The 7,530-nt window shown below is 39.1% G+C and overlaps 1 long non-coding RNA gene across 2 annotated transcripts in view; it reads right to left on the reverse strand.

The window, feature by feature from the left end:
- Positions 1–7,530, reverse strand: part of LOC116702145 (uncharacterized) — a 154,795-nt gene that overhangs the window by 87,312 nt on the left and 59,953 nt on the right. For both annotated transcript variants that reach the window (XR_004335078.1, XR_004335077.1), the window contains exon 2: positions 1,642–1,740. This is a non-coding gene — a long non-coding RNA (uncharacterized LOC116702145). The remainder of the gene's footprint in view (positions 1–1,641; positions 1,741–7,530) is intronic.

Consider the following 7,530-nt stretch of genomic DNA (forward strand, 5'->3'; position numbering starts at 1 on the left):
CCCCCCCCCCCCATACTGTATCAACAGCAAATATTCGCTGTTGATTCAGCAAGAACCAAAGCCTTGAAGCTTAAAAAATGGTATTTGGTACAGTTCTAGCATTAATGAATTGACTGTGTTGAATCTCATCAATAGGCTGCTGTATGTCACAATACGCACAATAATCATCATTTGTTTCGACATTTAATTATTTTATTGAACTCTATGAAAAAATGTAAGGCTAAGACCATGATAATAATGCTAGTCTATTTATCACTGGTTGTTGCAACTGATTCCAAAGAGCGTTACTAAAGGCAACATGTGACCTATACAGCAATGTATAAAGTTTGAACTAGTGATTAAAATACTCCATTCACAAAGTCTTTGTGTAACCTTTCCCCATCGACCTGTGGACACTCACTGCCAGAATGCCAGCCATGCAGTGAATGGCAAATAACATGGATCAATGCATTTTAGCCTGCTAATTTAATGACAAACTAGCTCATTAAAATATCTGTGCTTAAACCAAATCCTGACATCAACCATCGTAACAGAGCGGGAGGCTGCAGAAAGTCATATTTCGGCAAGACTTAGACTAATTGGAAGAGATGGATGCAAGCGGCGCTTAGAGCAGGCGCTTCTGAAGGCAAAAAAAATTAATACCAAGACAAAATGATTCCCATGACTGCACAAGTCTTTCTATTTTATACTTATTGCCTGGGCCTTATTTATTACGACCAAGTATGTTTCTCCTTGGCCTCACAAATCACATTAGTTTACTTTTAATGTCCAACTTTGTTGCGACGTCAGTTTATATAGCATTCCCTTAGATTAGTAGTTGGCCTTTGGTTTTGCACTGCTTGTTGGAATTTGTCTCATTTGCCGTTACCTCATCTGGTGATCCTCCGAAATAAATGATACATGGTTGTTAAGTATAGTCAGGTTTTTTTTAAGATCATTTTTTGGGGCTTTTCCGCCTTTAATGGACAGGACAGGTAAGTGAGAAGGGGGGGGGAGAAATACATGCAGGAAATTGTCGCAGGTCGGACTGGAACCCTGGCATAAATCTCCAAGTATACAGTATGTGCGCCTGCTCTACCAACTGAACCAACCTGGCCACATAGTTGTTTATTTTTTAATCTTGCACTATGAGATAATAAATATGCAGCAAGCAAGTATGTGTTTGCATTGTAGGATTCTTCAAAAGAAATCTGTGAGCTTTTAAAAAGCACTTTGTATCCAGCTTCAGGCACAACATTCAGTACCCACTGCATACCCACTTCTTCTTGATTAGCTGACTAGAAACTGTTATGAAAGGATAATATTTAGAAATTAAACATTGAGCTATTTAATACCATGAGGGAGGTCCTGGACTACAATAACAAAGTGCATCTACAACTACACTTAAACTTTCTCTATTTAATTAGTCCATTACAGAAATGAGGTTATAACAGTAAAAGGGAGATTTTTATTTTTATAATTAAAATTGCCTACTGAATGCCACTGAGGTCAGCAGCCAAGTTGCGTTTTTGCAAACTGAACTCTTGTTTTTCACATTTAATGCGCCATTGCTGGTAGAAACCCCTGTTCACAAAAGGAGTTATCATTCAGCAGGATGCTGCTGAGAGCCTGCATGATCACGGAAATGTAATTTGAATGTACCTGTGGATCCTTCCATGTCGAGTCTCTGCATGCCTCTGGCTCCTCAGGAGTCACATTTTTTTTTGGCAAGAGTCGTCACACCGTGGAAGATTTATGTCCCTATAAAAAGCATAAGAACACACAGAATTTTCAAAACGTTGCAGGTGCTTTTGCATACTCCACATCACAAAGCCACACAGCTACTTCTCTCCATCCCGCCTCCTTTGTGATTTCAGTTTAATTTTAGTAAGGGAAATGCATCAAGAACAATGGTTTTTACCTAGATATAACTTATCAGTTTGGTTCAACAATAAGAGCAATATGTTGTGTAGTCAGTGTAAACAAACAGCTTCAATTGGCTTTTAAACTCAGAGCAGGAAAATAGCTCATTCTGAAAAAGTGAAGGCAAATAAATCGTGAAAAGTGATAAAGAACAGTTACACTAAATGATGCAGTCTGACTGATTCTGCTTTATGTTGGCTGTGGTAGCGCAGAGCAGACGTCATTGTCAAAGTGCTGTTGTGGTCCCTGAGAGTTTGTAACCAAGCCTGGCCGACAGGCTGAGTCAAACAGGAGGACGCTGTGGAATACTAAACACCGGAGTCAATGCCAGCTGACGGCTCATAACAGATTGAGTGATTTCAGCCGACTGCAATCCCAAATCCAGACGGATCTCAGGTGTTTGTATCAGCATTTGGAAACGCTGAAATTCTTCTGGGTGGATGCTGTCCTGAAAGCAAGAAAAACTTTGCATTTGAAAGCAGGCGATTGCTTTTTACATGAAGATTACACACAGGCCGCTTATATCTATCTCATTTCACACACAGTGGTGGTGATGAATGTGAGAAAAAGGTAGGAGATGCTTTGCAGATGCTCTCAAACAGCATCCAGATGAAAGAGATGCAACAAGCGCTAACATCAGAGTAGTATGTTCAACTGAAGTTTGTTCTTCACACCTTTAGAAACTAGCTTAAAAATAGCTTTTTTTCACCCTAAGAGTGCATGAATTAAGAGCACGCAATTAGTGAAAAATGATATACTAGATGATGAACAAAAATAGACTTGACACAACGGTGTACATGTGATGTTAGTTGTGTGTAGAAATTAAAGGTCTGATCTAAACAGTGATAAATTAAATAGAGTAAAAACCTATTTTATAAGAACCGATCACTTTAATGTGAACTGTGTTGATTATGTATTGTGTATGTGGGAGTACGAAGCGCTACAGTTGAGCATTAAATGCCATTAGACTCCAAGAACACTCTAATTGAAGTGAATGGAAGAAAATAAAAAAAATCTTCCGACTACACATAATGAATACACAAAACATAACTTTGCTTCATCTAATGTCAGCCTGTGTAGCGTTTTTGAAAAACTTGTTTCATTAGGGGGTTATTAATGAGGTCTAATCCAGGGGTCTTCAATGTTTTTAAGCCAAGGACCCCTTAACTAATAGAGAGACAAAGCAGGGACCCCAACTGCATGTATTTTATAAAATAAGTTGCATATTAAACTGGGCCTACAATAACATGTAGGGCGGCCTAAAGCCTTTATACAGATCTTTTTTTGCAAAGCATTCTGAGCTATTTCCATAAAAATTGTTGCCATGATTTAAAAAAAACATGTTTTGTTGTTAAACATACATGTGGCACAGTGAATGATTAACTGTATCTTACTTATACTACCTTACTTATAGGCCAGTAAGCAGTGGGGATTTTTATTTGCTAATAATATGTTGGGATTCATTCAAGACTTTAATTTTTTTTTTTTATTTCAAAAATTAACAATTTGGAGGCGCCCATGTATTGACTGTAACGACCCCCTAGAGGTCCCGGACCCCGTATTGAAGATCCCTGGTCTAACCCATATGTTTCCATCTTTGGTTCGCCTGGTCTTCTTGTGTAACAATGCTTGTATTAGCCTCAACCCTGTTATGCACAATCAAGTTATGGAAGACAACCTGGGCTATATGGGCAGGATATGCATGCTGCAGCGATGATGTGAAGTGTTATATGACTATAAAAGACAAAAGAAAAGAATGAACGGAAATTAAATCTCAGCAATGTTTTAAAATAACACAGAACAATAACTAAACTTTTGGCCTTTGAAAATTATCCTCCCAAGTCTTGGCGATTGGAGGAAACAAAAATAAACTCTGTAACTAACAATAATAGGAAACTATTTAGTTTTTCTCCCCCCAATAAAGTCCATACGCTTTTATCCAAAAAGGTTTTCTTTCTGTATTTTGTTTCTGCTATCAGACATCAGTAGGCCCAGTCACCCTTATTTCAGCCTTCATTCTGTGTCTGTGTCCGTTTTCCAATACACACACAGGGACCACCTCGCTAGGGTTTTCCACTGGCTGACCAAACGCTCTTACAACTGACAAAACTGCATGTGATTGGTCGATACAGTCAGCCGCCATCTTGTATTCTAACTGCAGCTAGTGGAGAATTTTTTTCCCCCCAATAAGAAAGCTGACTAAATAGCCGTTCAGTTATGGATTTGTTGCTCTGGAATTATTCATGCAAACTGTGGAAAGTCTCAGAAAAGTCACTGTCTTTGAGGCTGGATTATTAAGCTTCTGGAAGGGCTACAAAGGCACCAAATCACTTTCTGTAAAGCTGTAGCTGTCCCAGCTAAAAACATAGCGAGAGGCTGGGGGATTCATCAAAGATCCCAACCAGCCGGGTAACAGCCTTTTCTGCCCGTTGAGGTCGGAAAGAAGGTCACTTCACTGCCTAAGACTTTTAATTAGAACATTCATACACCTGGTTTCAGTGACTCACATTAAATCAATACTTTTGAAACATTTTGAAATAAGGCAAACATTACTATTGACTGTTCCATGGCAGTTAAGGTACTGCCCTTAAGGGGCTAAACTTTTTCATTGTGTTGCATCTCTGGCCACCTGTCCAATGATGTCAAGGCAGGTGTCACCCTCATAGTGCAGGTCCACAAAGAAATACAAACTACAACTACAAAAAGACACCTAATGATGCTCCACATCATTTGGGGTTATTTTGTGTCTCGCTTCTATGTAGGAAGGATCTAATCTGCCATGGCGGTTGGCTATTCAGAGTTACAAATAGCAGTTATTTATTTAGACTATTTCATATTAGAATATTTAAAGTTCTTTACTTGGCATTTATTTATTACAGTGAACACAAATGTAACCATGAAATGTACACGCTACCGGTGCCAAGAAGCTGAAGAAACTTAAAATCGGAGTCACATTTTTACTCATTCTACAAAGTTTCTAAACCTGCACCCCCAACAGTGTTGTTGTAACAGGAAAATTACCAAATCACAAATACCAACAATTACTCTCACTCTCAAAACACAATTTTACATATCTGACAGAATTGACTAAAAACAATGCTCTGCAAGGCTGGTTCAGTTCCACAAATGATGTTTTCAGTCTTTGAAAAATGAGATTCTGAAGTGTTGGTCATCACCCAAGCAGTCACTAATAATATATTTACAGGGCTGGATGTGTTATCTTCACAACCATTTTCTATAATAATATATTATAATAATGACATCCTGCATGATGGAAAACGCCTCCCAATGTAGAGACGGCAAACAGAGGCAGACGTGGCTGGATCATCTCTTAGAAAAGTAGTTGTCCAGCTGACGTATTGAATTCCTGGGAATGAAGCAGTATCGATGTCAGCTCCCCGTTCCCTCATGGGCATCAAAACGACCATCGATGGGATTGATTCACGTTGAAGAAGACTCGAAGTAGGAAATTATATGGTCAAAAGATCCAAGGGGATTATGCTGATGTTCTTTTTTCAGTCTGGATCTTCATCAATAAACGGACCAATTTGTGTTTATGATCATTGCTTCAAGTGTTATATAGACCATAATTAACGTCCCAAGGTTAGATCTATCGAGGACGAGTTCTTCAGGTTATAGAACACACCTGCCTAATCAGCTGAAATACCAATGAGGGAATAGATAAAGAGTGTGTCACTCTCACTGCAAATTTGTTTTCAATACAGAAAATGAAATTCTGGCATTAAAAAAAAAGCCTACAGGACCTGAAAGTGAAGAGTGAAATAATGTAGAAGGTTCAGATTCCAAAACTACAGAATCCTTCAATGTCTCTTGCCCTTTCCAGTTCTTTGTCAGTGGAGAAATCTTGCCAAAGAAGATTCTATGGGTTACTGAAATAAAATCCATTGTTACATGTGTCTCAACGTCCTGAACTGAATGGAAACCAAAGCTTAGTCTATTACGGGAACTTGGAGCATCGTCAGGGATTATCTTTCTTGATTGTGAGGCTGTAGGGTTTAGTAATGCATACAATTAGACTTGGCTGTAGAGTCAAGGACAGTGACACAGGTTAATGACAGTAACATGTTTGATAAAACGTATAATCTACAACTTTGTTGACTTTTGCTGTTAGCCTGCTAGTCATGCATGTTATGTTAAAAGCCTTAGCCATGGTTTTTCCTGTCTCCTCCTGCTTTTGGCCACAACACGTGAGCAAATGTCACCAGGACGATATTGGTATGGTTGTGCCAAAAGAATGAGGGGGGGCTGCCGCATTGGGTGTGGTCAGAATTAAGACCAAGCGTGACTCTAGAGGCACATTGCCAATGTGCACCGTGTTGCAGCATCTGGACAGGGATCTCCCTGAAGCAGCTTCAAAGCGGTTTGCCCGCGAGGCAAAAATCCTTCTTGCACATCACATATCTCATTTTCCACCTCCATAACCACCCCACTTAACTGAGGGTTTGCTCCAGCTAGGATTCAAACCCATTTCACCCAGTCCCCAAGTAGAGATAATACCCCTGCACTATCCAGCTGCTGCCACAGTCATCTCATCACCCATCACTCCAGCCAAAATATTGATTTACAGAATGTGTATGGGAAAGCTAGAGTTGAGGATGTCACCAATAAAGAGGGCTGTTGTTTTAATGACAAGGAAATTCAATTAACTTCTCTCAGTACCACACTTTTCTCTTTTACAAATGTTAAAAACCAGGCCCATAAAGTTAGTTAAGTGTGAACAGTCCAACACTCATACATGGACAGTGCCATTGAAAAACAAGGCTGTCTCTACACTTCGTTCATTCGTTGCACATTGGGTTGTTCTTGGTTGTCACTTTAATTTATTAATTTAATTTATACCGTTTATTGATCCCCAATGAGGAAATTACAATTTACACTCTGTTTTGTTAGTAATAACTACACACAGGCCTGAAATACACACACATGCTCAGGACCAATTCATGCACATATGGAGAGATGTCAGAGTGAGTGGGCTGCCTGTGCTGCACCAGTGCCCTCAGCAGTTGGAAGGGTAAGGTGCCTTGCTCAAGAGCACCTGGCAGTGCCCACTTTGTCCGGTGGTTAGATCAGCTGCCTACCAACCAAACAGTCTGAGGTTCCAAATCCCCGCTAGCCAACATGCTTGTTTGATCATTGCCATACTTCAGAACATTTTTTAGCAGTTACATCATCTATAACCTCAGAACCCATTGGCTATCAGTCAGACTTTGCTTTAGTGGCCAATATATCTAGGGTACGCAGCAAATCTCTTAAATAGCTGCATATAAATGCAGGTATATATTTTTTAAAGTTAATAAAAAAGCTAAATCATCGTCAGTTAAGTTTTTTACTCATCTTCTCGTATTGACATGTTATTGCATAGTTAACCACTGTACAGTGTAATTTCAAATTTGGGTCAAAGTTTTAGATTTCAAATGCTAAATTTAAGAGTTGAGAAAACCCTCCTACGTCTTAGGTTAAAGATTTCCATCAAATTGACCAAAGACGCATCATCAAAAGCTTATAACAAGTTAAAAGAAGGCTGTTTTATATTATATGACAAGCTTAAATTTTGGAGATACACAGTTTTAATTTGACAGGGCAGATACCCAAAATACTCAAATACAC

The sequence above is a fragment of the Etheostoma spectabile genome, chromosome 14 (assembly GCF_008692095.1).
Source record: "Etheostoma spectabile isolate EspeVRDwgs_2016 chromosome 14, UIUC_Espe_1.0, whole genome shotgun sequence".
Lineage (NCBI taxonomy): Eukaryota > Metazoa > Chordata > Actinopteri > Perciformes > Percidae > Etheostoma > Etheostoma spectabile.